The following is a 22,716-nucleotide window of genomic DNA, read 5'->3' as shown; positions in this document are numbered from 1 at the left end:
CCAATATCATGCTAAATTTTTCTCTCTTTCAAATGCCAATGTGCCTCAAACATGGAGCAGTAGTTTTGAAAAGACAACTAGAATCAGAGTGCAGACAGGTATACCTGCACAATGGGTAAGCCATCTCTTGCAGACTTGTTTTCTTGCTTTTGAATTATAAAAAATATTTTGGATATACAAAATAGGCATTTCCTTAGCACAAAATGTAATGCCAGAAATCCCTCAATTATAAATCCTAACTCTGTTACTCATTAACTTAAATTCTCTCCATTTGTAAAAATTGAGACCACATTTGTCTATGTCACAAGATGTTCTGAGGATTATAATTCTATGATTTCTTCTTTCAGTAAAAACATTCAAATAAATGAAAAACTACTCAAGTCTGCAAAAAATAATCTTTTACACCTACATGGTAGGCATTTTTTAAAAAAGTTTTAAAAATAAGGTTGTAACTATCAAAGTACTGAACATTCAACTGTGGGAAATTAGGACTATGATTCTTCAAACAGCTCTGTGGGGACACAAGGAAACAAGTTAATCCTTTAAAAGAACTAAAGGTATATACCTAATACTTCAGTTAATTATTTTTGAAAACCCAAAACAAAATATTGCCTAGAGATCCATTAAAATAATTTTCTTCTCTAATATTATTATTTCTGGATTTGCTTACAGTTCAACAGAATGCAATGCTTTCACATGTCTTCCATCAAGCAAGCTTTTGGGTTATATAAACCATAAATTACTTTATTATAAAGAGTCATCTGATAAATGTGCATTTAAGACTAACACATTATTCTAATGCAGTGTATAGTAGTCTGATATAGGCATGTAGCAATTTTCCAAAAAGGGCCATATTTTTGAAGTTTAATGGACCCACATCATTTTAATGCTTATTTTGTGTACATTTAGATGACGTATGATGTGGAGCTGTCAAGAGATATCGTAAGCTTGCAGGCAAGGTGAAACAATGGTACCCCAAAATGAGAGTCTTTTTTGCAGTTCCAGAAACACTGCATCATGACTGACTATAGCTTTTACCGTTTACATTAATTTCAGCATCTTAATGTGGTGTTTATTGGTCAAAGTTACCAAATGACAATGTTTTAATTTTTTTTATTGGTTTTGCATGTGCAAGAATTCCTCCCCCTCCCAGAATGATGAAGCTGTTTAGCATGGGGCAAAAATGGTGAATATCAACATTTTACAATATACTAGTATGAAATTTTTCATACACCATATTCTTAACAGTTAATGTATCTCAAATGATTATAATAGCGTTCTATATATTTGTTGACCAGATCAGTCTCCCACTAAAGTAGCAGTTGATTCCATGCCCACAGGTATGTATTTGCATAGTGGGCAGACAAATTTATGTGAATTCTTAATGTAATGCTTCTCCATTTGTAATCTTTTTACCTACATGTAGTATCAAGTCTGTCTAGTAGAAGATTTTATTTTGTAAATGCCTATGCATGCAGTACTAGCCTTTGAATATTCTAGAATGGAGCTTTTTAATTCAGTGACATTTATGCACAGATCAGTATTAGTGATAACAATACACAGCTTCATACTGGGCTTCTATCAAAAACAACAATTTTGATGCCAATATATAAATCTAATTTAGCATAAGTCTGTATACTTGAACAAATAAAAATGTAGCAATGGTGGTAATGTTAGTAATATACTTTGGCAATTCAACCTCTACAGGGAAGTTACAGTATATGAAGACTTGGAGAATACAGACTCTTAAAACTTATATCAAAGAGAAAAAGACTCTCCACAAAATTTTGAAAAAATGAGGTTTGTTCAAGAAAAGCAAGAGAATGAAAAAAAATGGCAAAAGCCACAAGGTGCTAGACAGAATTCTGTGAATCTGGCAGCAGATGCCAGGAGAGATTAATTGTACTGGCAGCTAGTGGATGAATTTTCTAGTTCAGATTGCCACTAATACTCTGTCACAGAGGTTGCTTTAAGAAATACTCAAGCAACTCAAATTTGGCATGTCAGAGTTGTATTACTGGGGGGTGGGAGGGGGAAACAGAACCAGACTGACTCTGATCAGAAAGCATCGTGTTCACCTGCTTCTACAGCCAACAAAGCAAGAAAGTCCTCTACTGATTGATCCTGTTGCATTGTTTGCTTGAGAAACACACACAAGACAAGAAACTTCATAAAACAGAAATACTTGAGAGAGGAACCAATCTAAGGGACGCAGCATATCAAAAACTGACATGTGCAGACCTATGGAAGATTTGATCGCTAAGGATGCAGTTTGTCACCCAAAACGTCTTTCTTCCAACTTGAGTAAAATGAATCAAAGCAAAACCATTACACTACAATAATGCAGTCACCTTATGAACTTTTTTTTTTTTAAATCAGCATAGGCTACTACTACTGGAGGAATTTCAGATGTGATGGTATGGAAAGTCTCCAACATTCATGTTCTGGGATTATTTTCTCCAGATGCTACTTCAAGATGTCCGTGCAGAGTGAAAAGTGATTGGAAGCTTCACTTACACACACCCATACCATGCCATGCTTCCATACGCCTTTACAGCAAAACAGGCCCAACTATGCCAAGTAGGTACAAATCTACATTATTTATGTGTTAAATCTCTCTGAAGTACATAATGTCTTTGAATCTGGGAAATCTGCTGTGCATCAGACTCCTAGCTCTTTCCATGGAATCTTGAGTGTCGTGGGAACAGAGAAAACTGTCAGACGTAAAGAGCAGCAGTGAGATTGGACTGACAAGAAAGAAGCCAGCCCTTGTCAGATGGACCCTCACAAGACATGTCCTGAATGAATATGAAAAAGATATGCAAGAAAGACGTGTCCTACAAGTAGTAGTGAAGATAAAATCCACAAACAAATCCTTGCCTCTACAATGAAGAGGGATGAAGAGCACGTTACAGTTCTTACCAGCCACATCATCAACAATACGGCAAACCCTTTTGACCCTGAATTATTTCTAGAGGTGTTTATCAACATACCTACTGAACTGCATGCAACGTCAGATATACAAGAGTGCCTACTGAGAGGAGCAGATACTGAAGAACAAAGATTTGTGATCAGTGGACTCAATTCTGATGGGATATGTAGCTTCTTCAGTCCAGTCAAGAAATCTGTCACCAAAACATTTACGGACACGGCCAAGACCATTAAATTTAAGTCTAGCAAGGGAGAGAATCACAGCAGATACCAGTCCAGAAATTGTTTTCCCGATAAAGCCCTGTCATTTGTAAGACAGATGTTTGAATGGCAATTGTTCTTAGTCATCTGATAGGACCCATGCCTATGTCCCTCTTCCATGCTGATGGAACAGTAAAAAAAAAACAGAAAACTCAATTAGGACATCAACTGCAAACTCAAAGAATCCATGAGCTAAGAGCATGTAACAAAGAAATCAGAGATGCCATGGCTGTCATACAAATGATGGCTAGAGACAAATTCCACCACATTCATTAAATTGGCTGCTGAGTACCTGAGGCAGACACTAAAAGCATTTGACAAAGCTAATTCCATAACTGAAGTATTTGACAGATAAGACAACTCTAAAAACTGCAGAAAGGCCATGCCAGACAGGATCAAAGGCTAGATGCAAGAAATATTAAGTGAGTGGTGGACACATTGTAGAGTAACACCTTACTTAAAGTCCTCCTGGTTAACATTGTTACGTTGCTGATCTACTAGAGAACATGCTCGTTTAAAGTTGCAAAATGCTCCCTTATAACATTGTGTGACAGCTGCCTGCTTTGTCCACTGCTTGCAGGAAGAGCAGCCCATTAGAGCTAGCTGGTGGGGGCTTGGAACCAGGGTGGACCAGCAACCTCCCCCCCCTCCCCATGAGCTCCCCGCTCCCCTAAGTTCCCTGTGCAGCAGTCGCCCAGCAGGCTATCAGTTGCTGGCAGTTCAGCTGTCTCTTCCCCCACTACCATGTGCTGCTCCTGCCCTCTGCCTTGGAGCTGTTCCCCAGAGCCTTCTGCTTGCTGTGAAGGGAGAGGGGGAGGGGGAGGAGGGCAACTAATGTCAGGGTGTTCCCTTCCCCGCGTTCCCCACTTACCCCATCTCTATAGAGTGGGGGAGAGGAGGGACATGACAGGGCTCAGGACAGAGGGAGCTTGTTGGCAGCAGCTGCTGTCTCAACTTGCTGCTCTACTTAAAAAGGCAATGTACTTACAGTGGCGTCAGCATACCTAAAGGGGCAATGCACATCTCTTCTCTCTCACACGCACGCACACACACAGTGTGTATCTGTCTGCCATGCTGTCTCCCCTCCCTCCATCTGTGCTGCCTTGTAGACTATGAGGCTACATTAACAATGCGTTAACCCTTGAGAGCTCAGCCGAGTGCTAGTTCGTCATTTAGCAGTAAGGCATTCCCTGGGAAATATCCCACCCTCTTCCATCCTCTGACTTCACTAGCTCAACCAAGCTTCACAATGACCACTGCTGTGTACAGTATTAAATTGTTTAAAACTTATACACTCTGTGTGTGTGTCTGGGAGGGGGGTGCATCCCTGGAACCTAACCCCCGCATTTACATTAATTCTTATAAGAAAATTGGATTTGCTTAACATCATTTTGCTTAAGGTCACACTTTTCAGGAACATAGCTACAATGTTAAGCAAGGAGTTACTGTACCTCCATGGAAAAATTTCCAAACATGGCATCCAACAAGCAAGTCAATTATAAAATTCCTCTGTAAATATATATTTCAAAATGTACCTGAGGGTGTAGGAGCACACCCAATACAAACACTCCTACTTGCTGGAGGCTTTTCCAATAGTGAAATAGCAAAGTCCATCACCAGTAGAGGTGCTGAAGAAGCCCATAACTTGTACAATACTTAAGAGGAAACAGACAAGGATGCTTCTGCTTGCTGTACATGCCAATATGGCTTTTGGGTCTCATGGTGTCAAAGGAACCACAGTAATTAGAGGTCACCTGATACAGATCTTTTGTCCTTGCCGTTCATCGATTTCCAGAAATCGAACATAGATAACACGTGAATTGAAACAGGCACCATTACAGTACTAGCATAACTGACAAGTGTCGCTTCACACCTGTGCATGCAATTTGTGATGACTCACTCCCAATTTCTGCAATATACTTGCTACTGTATATATAGTAACAAAATGTAACTGCATCATCTTATTTTGTATGGGGGGGGAATCCGTGTTCAATGTTGTAAAAACAAAGGGAGCTTACTGTTTCAGAGATCTTGCTAAACTTGGAGTGATGGACCCTTGCTGCAGAAATTGCAGCTGAAGTTGGTAAGAGTGCGTATGACCAGATTGAGAGGAAAAAGACCCAAAGAGACCTGAATTGATTTTGATGGCTAGACTGAAGCACAATGGACAAGTCACCGGCCAAACTCCCACCATGTGAAGACTGTTCTGAAGGGCATGTCAAAAGAGCATTTGGCAAACAAAGATTTGCATGTCTTCACATGCAGGTAAAGCAGATATTGCATTACCATTGCAACATGAACATAAAATGTGGATGATGAACTACTTCCTGTATTCTTCAAGGGTCCAATGGCATCTGAGCTTCTACAAGATCTTATCTGAGCCTGTACCCATATGGGTCACTGCACAATCAACAATGCCTAGTCAAAACAATCTTCCCTACACAGAGCTGCATACATACCTAGGAGAGCTGGCTTATCCTCTGTTTCATGACACGCTGATAGAAGAAAGAAACAGTTTAACTATTGTCTTAGAACAGGGGTTCTCAAACTGAGGGGTCGGGACCCCTCAGGGGGTTGCGAGGTTATTACCTGGGGGGTTGCAAGATGTCAGCCTCCACCCCAAACCCCGCTTTGCCTCCAGTGTTTATAATGGTGTTAAATATATAAAGAAGTGTTTTTAATTTATTGGGGAGGGGAAGGTCACACTCAGACGTTTGCTATATGAAAGGGGTCACCAGTACAAGAGTTTGAGAACCACTGCCTTAGAACTTACAAAATGAGAATGGAGTGGGCATTTGGCCATTTGAAAGTGAGGTGGTGCTGTCTTATGACTAGGTTAGAGGCTGCAGAACAATACTTGCCTAGGATTATAGCTGCATGTTATATTTTACACAACATTTGTGAGAAAGTCTCAGTGATGGGTAGTAGGCTGAGATGTAGAGAATTGCCTAGTGGTATGACCATCCAGCAAGGCATCCTGTACAACATGTAAACCACGAGGACAATACTGTCAGGGGAACATTTTATTCTTTCTTTGAGACTGGTGCCTGAAAACGTGCAGCTGTGTCTTCAGGGGAAGTGGGGTTGGATTTTGAGCAGCAGAGTTGATTTTACAGATGTTAGAGCTGGCACATTATGGTATTTTTTGTTTGACTGTAGCATGTATGCTTTAATAACTTGTTAAAACTTGTTAAGTTGAAAATTAGTGTTTGTATGTATCATACACTGTGAATGCTTTGACACATCAATTTTTTTATTGAACAAATTATGCCAGTAAACCATCACCAAAAATAAAACTTTGAAAACTCTACAAACTTTTCTCATCGTGATTAAAACATGAAACAGCTCTAAAGTGAAAAAGTGCAACATTTACATGCAGTGCAGTTATGGGGAGGCGGGAGGGTTCCTGTTTGGAGGCAGGGGTATGTCTTGCATTTGCTGCTTCTAATCTTTCTGCCTTCTGAAGTTCACTGACAGGGATCAAAGTTGCCAGGTGCACAGGTTGACTTGAATTTCCTGACCTCCCATTCATGTTGTTCTTGCTGCCCTGTGCTGGAGCTTGGGACAGGACATCCATGTCATTCCCAGTTCCCTGTATTATCCAGGGTCTAACGAACACGACTGAGTCCTGGCCGAGGGCACTGCACAGTCTGCTGGCCTAACAGCAGCATGCATTCCAGCAGAGTTTTCTGCCTGTTCACCTCCAGGAGCTGCTTTTTTGTGTCTTTGGTCACATAACAATGCTGTCCTGGGCCAGTTCAATGGTGTCTCTAGATAATTGCCTGTATACCTCACTCCCATTCATTAAACACACTATCCAGTTCTTGATAAGTGTGGGGAGTGGTTTTTGCTTTTTGCAAGCCTGTGACTAGGGCTCTAAACATCTCCTCTTTGGACCTCCATTTCTTCCCCCTCAGGTTGCCAGTCACTGAGCTGTTGATGAAGGCTCTGTTCTTGAAGGTCTCACTGCTGCAGGTACTGTGGCTGGGGGAGCAGAGAAAAGGAAAAACAAATAGTTATTGTTCATATTAGTACTGTTTCCAGTGATAGCACTTTTCTTATCTTCTATTTCTTAATTCCATTCCCTGAGATTCATCCCAGTCTCGGGAGACCTCAGAGATAAGTGGTGCATACACGTGGGCTAAATAGGATGCTGGGATTCGTGTTCCCAGTTTAGGGCTTGCAGTTTATGCTGTGCCTTGAAGGTACTTCTACGGGTGCACGATATTCCTGATTGGGCCACTGAGATGAAGGTAGCGTCGAATCAGGAGGGAGCTGGATAGCATTTCCCTCTACATCCCCTTTAGGCAGTCCTAACTCTGGATGACTTACACTGAGGCAGGTGACTAGGAGTAGAGAAGGGGCTTAAAAGGCAAAGGGTACACTAGAGAGAGATGTTGTGAATTATTCACCAAGACGGTCCTCCCACAAGTGCAAAGCAGTTGCAAGCTATACCATGAACAATGGTAGTGCTGCTGAATGTCCATACTAAAATGAAGACTCTCAGCCTTCAGTCTGCTCTCTCTTGCAGAGATTCAGAAGGTGCAAAGAAAAGTAGAGTGGGTTCTACATTGATTGTTTAAAACCTTAAAGCTCCCAGCCTTTTTCTATTAAATACATAACCTATGGAAGGCCATTATGCCTCCTTTGTTTACTTTACTGCAACAATGATTAAACTGGTATCTGATATACCTCAGTCAATTGCCTTAAGAGCTGTAGTCATGCAATTCCTAACCTAATCTTTTCCTCCAATGCAACATTGTTACAGACTATATACATTTCTGCAGGGATCATTAGCTCTATTAGCTATATGGGCATGCAATGCCTATACCCATATATACCTCATATAAACTGAAAACTAACCTAACCATTTTTCCCCCCCGAATGACTGTCTTAGAAGACTGTTGAATTTCACACACTGCATAGATTCAAATGAAACTATCACGCTAGGGAAGGGGAAAGTTGTAGCTTGTCATGTGGCAACCATTCTGAGCATGCGAATAGAGAGAAGGGGCAATATTTGCTAGGAAATTAGTAGATGTCTATATGCCCTTCATGACATGAGTTTGTAAACAGTTGATGATCGGAGAATTAGCACAAGACAGAAGGTGATTACCCAGCCCAGTTGCCATTTTGAAAATATTCTTAGGAAAGGCAGAACAAAGGGGAGGGGGAGTGTTGGGTGAGGGCAAGAGGCTCAGAAAGGCTGGTAGTTCACATACAACCCAAATGGCAGCTGCCACTGGGCACCCAGAACAGAAGCTAGCACCTCTGTATAGCATAATAATAAATTGTAAAGATAGATACTTACATGCAAAAATCTCCTGGAGAGGATCTTCCTGCTGTAGGCTGGACTGAGATTCGGGCTAGGAATTGGGCCTCTCTCAGGGTCTCAAGTGCTGGAGAGATCCTAGCTGTATGAGGAGATCACTTCACTGTCCTCCACCCATGAATCATGGCCATCCGCAGGGGGCCACAGTCTCCTCAGCAGGGGCACCACTGCTCACAAAGAGATTGGGTTCTAGTGGCATGGCAGCTTCTCATAGAGCACATTGTCACATGGGACCCCTGGACTTGTTTCTCGCATCCCTGGGGGTTTTGTATGTTTTTCTGAGCTCTTTTATATTTATATTGTACTGCTTAACATCCTGGCTGCGACCCTGCTTGGCCATCTGTTTAGTGCTGTTTTCAAAAAGATTCTTATGGTGGTGTTTGGTTGCAAAAGTTTGCTGTACTGTCATTTCTCACCAGATTGCAAGTTCAAAAAAAAAATCTCGCCCCAGCTCCTTGCGGCTGCACAAATATTGCTGTAATGCTGATATACTTAAATCCAGGAGCAAATGGGCCGATCCTGGCCTCTCACCAGTTTTTAAAGAGTGGAGGAGACATCCAATCAACTTGATCCCTGAGCAGCGGAAGGCACAGGTAAACAGACAGACAGGTCGGTCACAGATACCTGCAAAGCAGTGTGGATAGCAGTAGAAGGACTGCCAAGCAGTATGCAAAAGTATTGTAGGCACATGAACAAAAATCTGCACTAACTACATTTTCAGTGAACTTACTCGACTCTGAAAGCATAGAACAGAATTTGCAGCATATAGTCAGTGTGCTTTAAGGGTTTGCACTGTGTACACACAGACATTTTCAATTCACACTTGCTTGAATTAATGCTAACAAAACTCCGTGTGTAGACGAGCTCTATTGTTTCGAAGCTCCCTACAGACTTAGTTTGGAGGTGTGAATGCCCCAGTATCCCAGAGGAGATTTAGCTCCCAGAGCCACTATACTAGAAATTCTCACTTACTCCCTTCACACATACAAGAAATGGCGGGAAGCTGCCACCACTCACTCCAAATGAAGGGTGGCAGTACTATGATATGGGGGAAGAACCCACAAGGACTCCATGTCATAGTGTCCTGGATTGCATTCCCTGGCCCTGCTTAGGGCAGACTGCCACAGATTAACTTTATGTTGCTGGGGAGGGGAGGGAAGGGAAGGGAAGGAGGAGAGAATGGGAGTATTTCTTTTGACTAGATTTGCTGTTTTACCCTGTCACTGATTGTCTCCTTGTCACTGTATTAGGCTTTGTTTACACTGGCACTTTTGTCATTAAAACTTTTGTTGCCCCCAAACAACAAAAGTTTTAACGACAAAAAGTACCAGTGAGAAGTCTAATGCCACTTTGACAAATGGGAGCTGTATGCCTTCAATAAAAGGTGGAGACGTCTCTGCCAGTTTATCTATGCATTGGTCTTTTTCTGATCAACATCACTTTAGCCTTCCCTGGGTTCACCTTGAGCCAGCTGTTCTTCAACCAAGAGCTAATTTCTTGCAGGCACTCTTACCTATTAGTAGTGGCACTGGTTGTATAAGTTGAGAATGGTATAAATAGTTGAGTGCCATCAGAATAGTATTGGCAACTGAGCCCTTGAGATCTCACTCTCCCCACAGCGGTCTCACATAGATATTCAAGAGAAAACAGAGAGGACATGGATTCTTATGGGACTTCGGAAAGGAGGAGCAGTTCCCCATCATGATTCTTTGAATTCTGCCAGAGAGAAACAATTGCAGCCACTGTAGTTCTGGACCATCTACTCCTGCTACGTTGTATAGGTGTGTAAGTAGCTCCTTGTCAGTAGCACAGTGTCAAAGACTGCAGAGAGGTCCAGCAGCCTAAACATGAACATTTTGCTGTGTCCATGACCATAAGGTGGTCTTTTAGCGCCACTAGAGTCATCTGTACTATGCCCTAGTTAAACCGCTGTCAGTGAGGCATCCAAGATCCTGGCTGATCACCATTTTTCTAACTACTGGTTACACCCCACTGATATGAATTTTATCTGCTACAACTGATCTTCTACTATTGACATAAAACCCCCACAGCTCAGTATGTGCTCTTATCTTGTGACTGAGAAGTTCTTTAGAGGCTGTTATATGAACTGCTGTCCTTTCCACATAAAACCTATGCTAGTTTGGAATGTGAATATATATAATACCTTCTTTTTTACAGTCTCAAGAAACAATTGAGGAGGCATGGCTAGATTCAGCTATTGATCACCTCACCTCCTCCAGGACTCCATTGCACTTTTAGGCTTCCTTCCAAAAAAGGACCAGGAACTCAGAACACTGGCTTCAAAAAAAATTCCTCTTGGACCACACAATAACCTGACATTTCAGAGAGATCCAAATGAATAGTACTGCCTGAAGGGCCAGACTGGTGTGCTTAAATACGCATGTTTAGAAATGGTGCACTGATTTAGAAGTATAAACAAAATAAATTGATAATTCAACTTCAATTAACTAGGTGGCCAACCACCTCAAGTCCAGAAACATACCCTTGTCACTTTAGTCTATTGGAAGAGATTCAAACAATACAAATGGCACTAGATCAAAAAGCAATAATGAGAACACACTCCTCTACCAGAGAATATACCTAAATCTCCATTATAAATATTTATATATGCCTTTTTAAAAGTCATCCATCCTCTAAAGTTACCTTTGACTGCTCTTTCTTGGTGCAGATAAGTAAAAGTCAGATAAAGAAAACAACTTAAAATGACATTTTTTAAATTGTCAGATGCAATTAGAAGCTACAGATTTATAAAGATGATACAGCAGATTAAGTAGAAGATCCTGCTGTATTTCTGACTGGGTTCTGATCTTTATGACTGCATGTATAGTAGCTTGTTTCACATGGGCCTCTAGTACCTTTATATCATTCTGGGCACCAGTTCAGAGCTAGAGAAAAGAACTGAACATTTTGTTCCCTTGTAAAATTGAGAGATGGATTTGGAACAGTATAAAGACAATCATGTACAGAAATCTACTTTTTCATGCAAATAAAGCAGTTCACAAATCTACTAGTTAAAGAAGTAGACAAGGATTCTTTCTCCCCATTCAATTCACTCCTTTCAATTTCTTGCACTTGAAACATTTTTTGGAAAAAGCTTCATGAATCAAGTTCAGTTCTCAAGGTCTCAACAATGACATTCAGACATTTAATTAGTAGGCCATCACTTGAGCTGGCATCTAAACCTTTTGTCAAAAGACCTAATTCCATACCAATTCAAACACCCTATTAGTCTAATATTAACTACAGGAAACCATATGACATCTTAGTTCACAGATTGCACTGCATGCACTAATATAACATTGAAGTGATAGTCTAAATGAATGCAAGAATACAGACATAAGATGTATAAATCTTTTGAAGCTGGTAACAGAATTCCATGTCTTTGCAAAACAAAAAAAGACTTACCTGTGTACTCAAAAGGTAACTGTGTTTGATGTAAGGCTCAAGAGAGGCCTGTACTTCCGAGACTCTGGCAGTCCAGGTGCAGATCTTTATCTGGATGTAACCCGACATAAGACCTGATCTCTGAAGATTCTTTATTTTGTTGATTCAAACGTTACCAGTCGACTAACTGCTGACTTCAGCAAGGAGACTATTTACCGCCTGGAGTGGACAGGAGTGCTGTTGAGAAAGCCAAGCATTTCCCTAGGCCCTTTCTAGCTATTACGTAGAAGCTTGGCTGAATGCTCTGAAGCTTCAGACCCTGGAATGAGCATCTTCCAAGCTAACAGCACAGGTGAGAAGGAAGAACACAAAAGAAAAGTAACTGCATTGCACAAATCTAGGTATTAACCACACAGCATTTTATTCTTATTTAATACTAACCAGCTGCCAGTGGCTGACAGCATTGGTATTTGCCTTTAACTCCACTGCTAAGGACAGCTTCAAGACGAGGACCAGTAAAACCTTAAAACAAAAGAACAAACCCCAAACATTTATTTCTGATTCAGCCACATCTTCAGAGTGCAAGTGCCACTGAGGTGAGTAAAAGAAGTCAGACATTTATTTTGATCAGTACAAATTTAACCTGTACAATGGAACAGATGGGCAATGGCAGCATAACACAGATGTTTGCATATTGGTACACAGTGGAAATTCTGTGCAAGACCCACATGCACTCTTAACCAACACAGTTCCAATTTTGGCCCTTCCAAACTGTGGGAATATAGCAGGAAAGAAGGAGAAGAAATGTACCCTTCTTTCTGCCTCAGTGTATGCAGAAAAAGATTAATTAAAAAAAAAATTTAAGAAATCATATATTGGGAAAGAAGGGATGAAACTAAAAAATTAAGCTTTAAAATCTTCTAAAGCATCTGCTTTGATACTCTTCCATTAGAGGAAATTCAAGATGGCAGCCGCAATAAAGTCAATTGAAACCACTTTAAAGCCTTAATCTTTGACTGAAAAAAGAAAAATCTGGATATGCCACTGAAGTTCAAAATTATCTGTCACCTTCAGCGGAGAACCTGAATCTTGCTTCTATAGTATTCATGAAGTTCTTTGAAGGCAAGCATATATCGCCTGATCTGAACTTGATTCACTGATCACTTTGATCTCTGTGTTCTTTTAGTTGTTTCTATTTCCCCAAATAGTCTCATATTCTGTGAATAAGCCACGGCAATTTTGTCAGCCCTCTGCAAGTAACAACTGAAGCCTTTCAGCCTAACCAGTTAAACCATTACATTAAGTCCAAATTTCTGTCAGTACTTAACTGGATTCAATAAAGCTGTGCACAAACTGCAAAAGCTTGGTCCTCAAATATTCACTCAAATTTTAAAACTAATTTGCTTTGTCCATGTTTGTATCCTTTCCCTATTAACTATTACCTAGTTAAAAAGTGAGGACAATATCATACCAAATGCTCACAGAAAACCATTTTGTGACTCATCTATAAAGTGAAAAAACTTATGAAGACAAGTCAAATTTGATGAAGTAAAATTAATTAAAATCACAATCTGCTTGTGAACATTCTTTAAATAGAAAGAGGTTACATTCAATTAAGTAGTTCAGACATTTTTCCCCCTCTTCTAATACTGAGTAAACAACATTTGGTAAGACTCTCCTACTGACTTCACTGGAGATTTGGAATCAAAATGCTAAAACTTCAGCAGAGAGGCATGTTTTCAGGTACTGTAGCATTCAATTCCCCAAGAAAGTTTGTGTCCAGTCACTGAGAGATTTTAATTTAATTTGCAGTCCTTGGGTCATACTCCATGAGAACCAGAGCTGAGGCTGACAAAGGTGTAAAACTCTAATTAGCAACATATTAACCCTAGAGTGAAAGAATCACATCTATACACAACTAAACTGTGACCTATGTAATTGATTAGGGAATAGCACTGATTAATTCCAAAGTGATTCTTACACAGTCCCTCACTCAAATGATAGGGGCTGTAATGTGGTGTCTCAACAATGAAGGCTTTAAAATGGGGAAGAGACGATGTGAATCTGAGAATTTTTGGCATCAATACGTTAAGGAAGAGTCAGCTAACCTAAATTATGTTTGCTGCATTCATAATTTCTTTACATTCTTATAACATACTAGTGAAATATGTTTCATCTCTCTTCCATTTCTCTCTCTCTTGCCAGTTGTTGAATAATAGAAGGCCAAACCAATTTTCACACCAAACAGCTAAGTTCAGATCTACATGATTAATATCACTAACATTACGCGCACAAACAATTAAAAGTAATTTATAAATATATTACAGACATCTGTTTATCAGACCAGGTAAATTAATACGCTATGCACTTAATTAATTAATTCCTGCATAACTAGCCTGCAATGGCATCACAGCAGTCTTTCATTTACAATTCTACTATATTTTGTAACAGTTTAAATAATTTATATCTTTGAGAATCCCTTATTTAGGGAATAAGAATGGCAAAGGTTCACCTAGCCCAGTATCTTGTCTTCCAACAGCGGCCAGTGCCAGGTGCCCCAGAGGGCATGAACAGAACAGGTAATCATCAAGTGATCCATCCCCTGTTGCTCATTTCCAACTTCTGGCAAACAGAGGCTAGAGACACAATCCCTGCCCATCCTGGCTAATAGCCATTGATGGACCTATCCTCCATGAATTTATCTAGTTCTTTTTTTAACCCAGTTATGGTCTCGGCCTTCACAACCTCCTCTGGCAAGGAGTTCCACAGGTTGACTCTGTTGTCTGAAGAAATACTTCCTCTTGTTTTAAACCTGCTGCCTATTAATTTCATTTGGTGACCCCTAGTTCTTATGTTATGAGAAGTACTAAACAACACTTCCTTATCTACTTTTGTAGTAAGATGAGGCCCTAAAATATAAACTCTTGTGTCAGAGGCCTAGTCTGAGGCCTGATGCCTGAACCAAAGTATTTCCAGGCACTGCTAAGCAAAAGCTGGGCTGTGAGCCAGAGGCAGGCCTCACTCATAGAAATTGGTGAGAAGAGGGTTGTTAGAAGCAGGTGCATTCACACATAAGGGCTAATAAGAGGAACTGGTGCCAAGATGGCACCTGGACAGCCTGGTTCAAGGACACTCCATAGACATAACAAGGAACAGGCAGGTGCATCTTAAAGACAGGACAGCATGATGGATAGATCTGCATGTCTCGAACAACATGATCAAAAGGGAGACAGCACCCTAATGAGCCAAGAGACTGTACCTCAATACGTCAGGAGGGATGAGTAATCTGTCCTGTAACTCTATAAAAGTAGGCCCCAGAGTGCGTATCTTTGTCCAGCCTAGGGGGCAGTGGAAAGTCCTGCCACTGACTGAGCTGCGTCCATTGCCAAGGGGCACATATTCGTAGTATGTCCTGTAGAGTCTATAGGAAACTATTACTGTGCTTCGTTTGACAATAAACCTGGCTCGGGCTCCTTCGAACCTTACTAGAGTCTGTGGTCTTTGGGGTTTTTCTCAGGGTTTGCTGTATCAGCTATCTGCACAGAGCCAGGGCAGCACACAGAGGGAACACGCACGCAGCCGACTGTTATCATCACTGAACAAGAGCAGAGTACCACACTGGTAGCTACTAACAACAATTTTCTCTACACCAGTCATGATTTTATAGACTGTAATATCTCCCCTTAGCCATCTCTTTTCCAAGCTGAAAAGTCCCAGTCTTATTAATCTCTACTTATATGAAAATCGTTCCATACCCCTAATCATTTTTGTTGCCCTTTTCTGAACCTTCTCCAATTCCAATATATCTTTTTCGAGATGAGGCAACCACATCTGCACACAGTATTCAAGATGTGGGCATACCACAGATTATAGAGAAGCAACATGATATTTTCTGTCCCATTTTCTATCCCCTTCTTAATTATTCCCAGTATTCTGTTCGCTTTTTTGACTGCCACTGCACACTGAGTGGATGTTTTCAGAGAAATATGACTCCAAGATCTCTTTCCTGAGTGGTAACAGCTAGTTTCGACCCCATCATTTTATATGTATAGTTGGGATTATGCTTTTCAATGTGCATTACTTTGCATTTATCAACATTAAATTTCATCTCCCATTTTGTTGCCCAGTCACCCAGTTTTGAGAGATCCTTTTGCAGCTCTTTGCAGTCTGCCTGGGTCTTAACTATCTTAGGAATTTTGTATCATCTTCAAAATTTTGCCACTTCATTGTTTACCCCTTTTTCCAGATCACCATCAGACTATTTTATGCATCAGTCTGATTCAATCCTCGCACTAAATCCTCGCACTACTAAACTCAGTCTTAGTAATGTCATTAGTTTCCTGTTATTGTCTAACAGAGCTATTAATGATTAAAAATGTGTTTCTAAGGCATTACTCTGCTCCTAGGAAAGAAATTGTACATACCCAGCCTGTACATTTAAATGTATTATACAATGATCTAATTTTAAAATTTGATATTTTCCAAGTACAGCATAGTTAGTGTAACTCTTTTGTTACTACTGCCCACTGTTTCGAAACTAGTTTAAAAGGACAAGATTTTTTTTTTTTAAATATACTGTGCCTTGACATGGGCCAAGCAGAGCCCATCTCTTCCCCTTTCCTAAAATACAACTACCATTTGCAAGTCCTCTGGTTCCCATTACAGACAACTACTATTAAATAAAGCAATAATCCTCCAGTTAGGACACCAAAATGGACAGTCTTATGAAGTGTCTACTAATATTCCTCCATCAAGTTAAACTAATGCACTATGACCTTGTACCCAATGCTCAATATCAGAAGTATTACAGGCAAATGTGCTCATAAATAGTCCTGTCAACTACCTCTCTCTCTCCTTTTATTTTAAATCCTTCCTAACTGCCTCTTCTCCCTTCCATATGCTTCCCCACAATACCATGTCCACTAAAAACAGTTCTCTGGACGCCAGAAAACATTTCTCCTCAACAAGAGAAGAATGGCTTCCACAAATGCAAATTAGCGCGGCAAAAATTGTCAACTCAGTTAAGCAAGTGTCCAGCCCAAAATAAAAATACTCTTCACTTTTGAGTTAAGGAGCCAGAACTAAACCCTATCGAGTCATGTAACTGAGGCACAGATATTTCCAGTTTCTGTAACATGATGCAAGTCTACAATTAAAATAGTTTGACATGTAATCAAAAAGGTTCTACAGCAGTATAGTATGGTTGATAGTTACATCACTATCATACATTTGCACGCCTTTATCATGCTCACCTTATATTATTTCAATACAACTCATAATTACAGTCTGAGTTTAACAAGACAAAAACCCCTAAATTTGCTAAATATTGCTAGGATAGGCTTTTTTTTGTTTTTATTGTTAAGAACAAAGTATCAGTGTCACTATTATGATGTGAGGAATTACCAACTAATCAGATGTTCATTTTAGTAATCAATCCATTAGCTAAGTAGCCTTGGTCCATTCATTCACTGCTCATTCATTCCCTCATCATCATATAGGCTACTAAAACTCAGATTCTTAAAATATGAATACTCAAGATAAAAAGGAAAAGACTAAAATGTGTCCCCATTGTGCAACAGACTTAGTTTGGAGTAAAAAATATTAGAGATTTACCACTTTTTCCCATAAAGGTTTCTGATGTGTGGACAGGGCCTTGGAGTTTGTGATTTCTATTCTATAACACTACTGAACTACCATACGGCTATTGGACACTTTCAAAATTAAAGTGTGTGTAAGATCAACTCTATGCTAAACCTAAGTCTATTAGAATGTCATTCATCATACTTTTAGAACAATCTGATATTTAATGTACTGCAAAATGCTCTGACAACAAGCATTTAGTAATTCTGTGAAAAGTTATTCATTTTTACAAGATGTGTACACTAAATGGTTTAACACAGAGAAAATTTAACTAGCATAAGCCAATTTGACTGTCTCATTTTCACTTAGGTTACCAATATATTTTCAGTCTGTTAGTCAACACCAAATGAACCACATCTAAGTTTGTTCAACTTGATGATTTCAACATGTATTAAAAAGTTTTATGCTGATCCAACTGAAAAAAGACAGCAATTCAAGATACTAGTTACCACTTATTTTTGGTTATTGTTGGACCACTGAAAGGAATGTCTGAAGGTGAATTATATGAGCAAGTACATCTTGTAAACAACCCACCAAAGGCATCTGCAAGTACATTAAAAGATATAACTAATATTAATTCAATGAGTTCTACTTGAATAAAAGCATACATAAACTTTAGTAAAAGTAAAATGCAGTTGCCCATTGGGATAAGCAGCTATCAGCATAGTATTGCTCCTCTGACCTAAATGAATGCATCTGAAATTTCATGTATGATTCTTTAGAAGAATAGAAAAGTTCAGGAAATGTTGAGGTAAATCAGACAAGCATTTGAGAGAGTTAAAAAAGAACAGTGATTTCATTTCTTGAACTATTTTTTTTTGCACTTGTTTTAAATAGTTTTGACAAGACACAAATGTGTTTTGATCTGTTAGTTTCCGATAAGGACTAGGGCCCATGACCATCTTTGTGGAGATTCTTTACAGAAGTCAGTTATTAAAAGATGATGCATATAAGCCAAACCCAACACTTGAAAATTGTGTTGTGTACTTACTCTTCCAACAGTCCATTTTTTTCTCAAATATCTGAGCTCTCTTTTAACAAGACTTATTTTCTACTACAAGTTTGATTACTGCATCTTTCAATAAGGGGAAATGCAAAAAAACCACATTGTTATGGTTTTTAGTGTTTGATATTTTAAATAAAATGAAACTGCAAATGCAATTTTTACAGTTAAAACAAATATGTAAAAATGCAAAAGTTTAGGTATCTAAAGCTAAATTCAATCTCAGATTTGAGCATGTAGCATTGTCTATTCCTGTTTTTCTTGCTCAGCATGTAGTTTAATATACTTTTACACTAAACTTACTATTATATACAGTATTATATTACAAATATTGCAAGAAAAACAAGAACAAAAAAAATTACATATGCATATCATTCCAACACAAGGGGAGGCAGAATTAAATAAAATCTGAAAAAAATTATCAGCTATGTTTTTGTGCAGTATACCACTAATTATAGCTATCCTTTTGCCAGATAAGTCATTTAGATTCTTTGTGGAACTCAGAATATCCCTATATTCCTTGAGGCTCAGATCATAGTAGTTATCCTTCCATCAGGAAGATGTGCTTTCAGTTGCACATGCTGAACATGCTGCATGTGTGATGAAGCCTTTTACAGAGTGGGAAGGAAAGAGACATCAAGGAAAACAGAAGTCTACCCAAAAAAAGTAAGGTAAAGGATTGTATGACTTCCACTTTAACTTGACTAACATTTCCTAGGTCGCTAGGATTGGCAAGAGCTACTTGGCATAACAACTTCATCAAACTCACTTTAAAAAAAAAGGAAAGATTTCATACCACAATTCGTGAAGCCCATGGTAAAGAATAAATTAATATTCCTTTGTCATTTAAATCAGAGCATAGATAATTAAACCAGGATCACTACAAGAACTACAGTTAAAAAAATTACTATTTCAAATATATAACACCACGTAAGCAGGGCATGAAACATCTACTACCCCACCAGGGGCACAAATTTTTTTTTTTCCTGAGGATCAGGAGTTTGTGGAAGTGAGCCTAAACTATCAGTTTCTGCAGAATTTCTTTTTTTCCCCCAAAGAAGTCTTAAGGTTTTTAGCCTTATGACTGCTAAGATAAGCTTTTCAAATGTCAACAGATGCAGGCCCACCTTCCTCAGGGTGCTGCTACCACCATTCATAATTTCACTGATGCCCTTTGTGAAAGCTAACAGGGTACTGGTAATTTCTAGAGCTGTTAATCAGAACACCTTGTCACCCAATGAAGTTGAAAAGTGAAACAGACTAGAGTCATGTAAATATCCTGTTTAATCTATGAGCAGAGAGAAGGGCTAGGAACACCTCAAAAACGGAGGCTGTGGTTAAAATGTAGAGAATTACATTACACAGACCCATAAGCAGCAGAAACCTTCATAGCCTTCAGAAAGCTCTGGAGTCAGGGATAAGCGATGAAGGTCCTCTCTAGCAACCGGAGCAAGACGTGGGGTGGCTCGGACTTTACTTTTAAATTTAATTCCCCCTCCTCACCACTCCCCTTCCAGAGAAGCTAAAAAGAGCTGGTCTTCTCACAGACATTTCTATCAGGCTTCACTGCATACAAATTCTGGCCTTTGACGATCAGATATCTGGGAATTTTTCAACTCCTGCCATGAAGCATTACGTTTATATTGTTATACTACAACATAAAAGTTGTATAAACTCAGATCTCGATACGAGTCCCAGTCTAGTGCCTCTGCCAAAACACCACCCACCCTTCTGTTCCTCTCCCTTCCAAGGGGTAACGTACAGGACAGGTATTGGTCAGTAGGCTAATATAGATATTCCCCCACCATAGGAAAGGTTATTTAATCCAATCCTGAAATACTGAGTCAGTATCCGTGGGAAGCTCGGCTCAGCAGGTCACATAAACTGGGGTAAAGGGACCTGGGCTCTTCGGGGGTGGCTATACCCAGGGGGTGGTACCGGGGCTCTACCGGCTGGGGAGGGGGGCGCCATGGGGGGCAGCATGCAGGAGCGGGCTGCCAAGAGACGGGGACTCGCCGGGGTGCTGCCCTGGGGGTTGCTGAGGGCTGGCGGTGCCATGCGGGGAGGGGCCCGGCTCTCTCTCACTCACCTGCCTGCTCTCTCCCCACCCAGCCGCGCCACCGCCGCCGCGGCGACTCCTCCGACTCCAGCTCGGCCCCAGGCAGCGGGCAGAAGAGGCAACCGGGGCCGGACTCGGCCGCACATACAGGGCGCTGGGCCGACGGACACTCCCCCTTCTCACAGGCAGTGGCCGGCCCCTATCCCGCTGTCCCGGCTCCTCATCCCCGCGACACGGGCCGGGCAGCCCCGGCCCCTCCGAGCTTCCCTCCGGCTTCAGTCACCGGCAACCCCCACAATGCGACCACCCTCCTCACGCCCCCTCCCGGACTCCTCTCCCCGCCGCCATCTTGCCTGAGGGGGGAGCGTAGTGCGCAGGCGCGGCGGGGGGATTGCCGACTCTAGCAGCCGACCCTGGAAGAACCGGAATCGGCTCGGGGAGCCAATGCGCACGCGCGAAGGAAGGAGCATTTTAGTCGTCGCCTTCCTTTTACAGACACCTGCTGCTCGTCGCCTGGCTTGCTGCTGCTCTCCGTCCGCGGTGCTCCGAGGAGGGCGTGTGGTTGCGGCCGTTCCGCCCAGTGCTTGCTGTGGGGAGGGTGGTTGGTTACTGTACTACGAAAGGCAGACCCTCGAGGCTTCGTGTGTGTGTGTGTGTGTGTGTGTGTGTGTGTGTGTGTGTGTGACTAAGCCGGGAGATATCTGCCAAGGTGGCCACCTTTCCCCAGTGACCCGGCAGGGGAGCGTGGGGGACACAGCTTGCAGGCAAACCCGCAAAGAAAAGCAGTGAAACAAACGTTTTCTGTATTAGCACACAAAATACAAGAGGATGCCCAAGCTCACAAAGAGCTGCTAAGGTGACCAGCTGCCCCAATTTTATAGGGACAGTCCTGTTATTTGGGGCTTTTTCTTATATAGGCTCCTATTCCCCCCCCCCCCCGAGCCCCTGTTCCGATTTTTCACACTTTTTATCTGGTTACCCTAGCTCAATCTGTTCAGCTAATTATAAAAGACTGAGAGATGTAAGTATCTTCACAGGTAGAAAATAGAGGATACTAAAGACATGACAAGCACCAGTGCCTGAAAGTTAAAGACAGACAAACTCAAAAATAAGGCTCATGTTTTTTGCAGTGAGAGTGATTAACCATTAGAACAAACTACCAAGGGAAGTGATAGATCAGGGGTTGGCAACCTCTGGCACGCAGCTCGCCAGGGTAAGCTGGTAACCTCTGGTAAGCAGCTCCCACCGGCTGCAGTCCCAAGCCAGTGGGGGCTAGGATGACCAGACAACAAATGTGAAAAATCGAGATGGGGCGGGGGGTAATTGGAGCCTATATAAGAAAAAGACCCAAAAATCAGGACTGTCCCTATAAAATCAGGACATCTGGTCACCCTAATGAAGGAGGTGGGAAGCGGTGCCGGCTGAGGGATGTGCTGGCTTGGCCCGGGATGGTGAACCGCAGGCAGTGGGAGCTGCGATTGGCCGAACTTGCCAACATGGCAGGTAAACAAACTGGCCTGGCCCATCAGGGTGCTTACCTGGTGAGCCGCGTGCCAGAGGTTGCTGACTCCTGTGGGAGATTCTCCATCCCTTGCTGTTTTCAGAACAAGACTTCTTTCTACAAGTTATACAGTCAAACCCAAGTTATGGGGCTTCATGGAGGGGTAACAAAGCAAAATTCTGTGATTTGTGGTATACAGGAGGTCAGTCTGAACGATTTAAAGATCCCTTCTGGCCTTAGAAATCTGTGAATATCTCTGCATTAACAGCAATGACACTTTCCTTAATGCTGAATGGAAACCGAAGTAGCATCAGAGTATATAGGGCAACCTGCCACCATATCAGAAATGACCATTAATGACAGATGGGCACTGTGGACAAAAACTTCAACATAATCATGGACAGATAGCTGGCCATTTTACATTTTGGCAGTGTTTGTATAACTTCTCTTACTAAAGCATTACTGGAATGAATATTATCAGGGCACAGGATATTTCAGTCTCCTCTCAGATGTATAGTAATATATGCTATTGCAACATACTGCCTAAAGCTTGGCGAGATTACATTTTTATTGATAAGTGTGTC

The 22,716-nt window shown here is 41.1% G+C and overlaps 1 protein-coding gene across 2 annotated transcripts in view; it reads right to left on the bottom strand.

The window, feature by feature from the left end:
• Positions 1–21,066, bottom strand: part of APC (APC regulator of Wnt signaling pathway) — a 196,404-nt gene extending 175,338 nt beyond the window's left edge. The window contains exon 1 of one of the 2 annotated variants that reach the window (XM_075067153.1): positions 20,662–21,066. The gene's annotated coding sequence lies outside the window, so the exon portion shown is untranslated. The remainder of the gene's footprint in view (positions 1–20,661) is intronic. The other variant, XM_032768262.2, reaches the window with a different exon arrangement.
• Positions 21,067–22,716: the final 1,650 nt, after the last annotated feature.

Source organism: Chelonoidis abingdonii, chromosome 6 (genome assembly GCF_003597395.2).
Source record: "Chelonoidis abingdonii isolate Lonesome George chromosome 6, CheloAbing_2.0, whole genome shotgun sequence".
In the NCBI taxonomy this organism is placed as follows: Eukaryota; Metazoa; Chordata; order Testudines; family Testudinidae; genus Chelonoidis; species Chelonoidis abingdonii.
The sequence above is the reverse complement of the archived record's forward strand: the minus strand, read 5'-3'. Positions and strand labels throughout refer to the sequence as shown.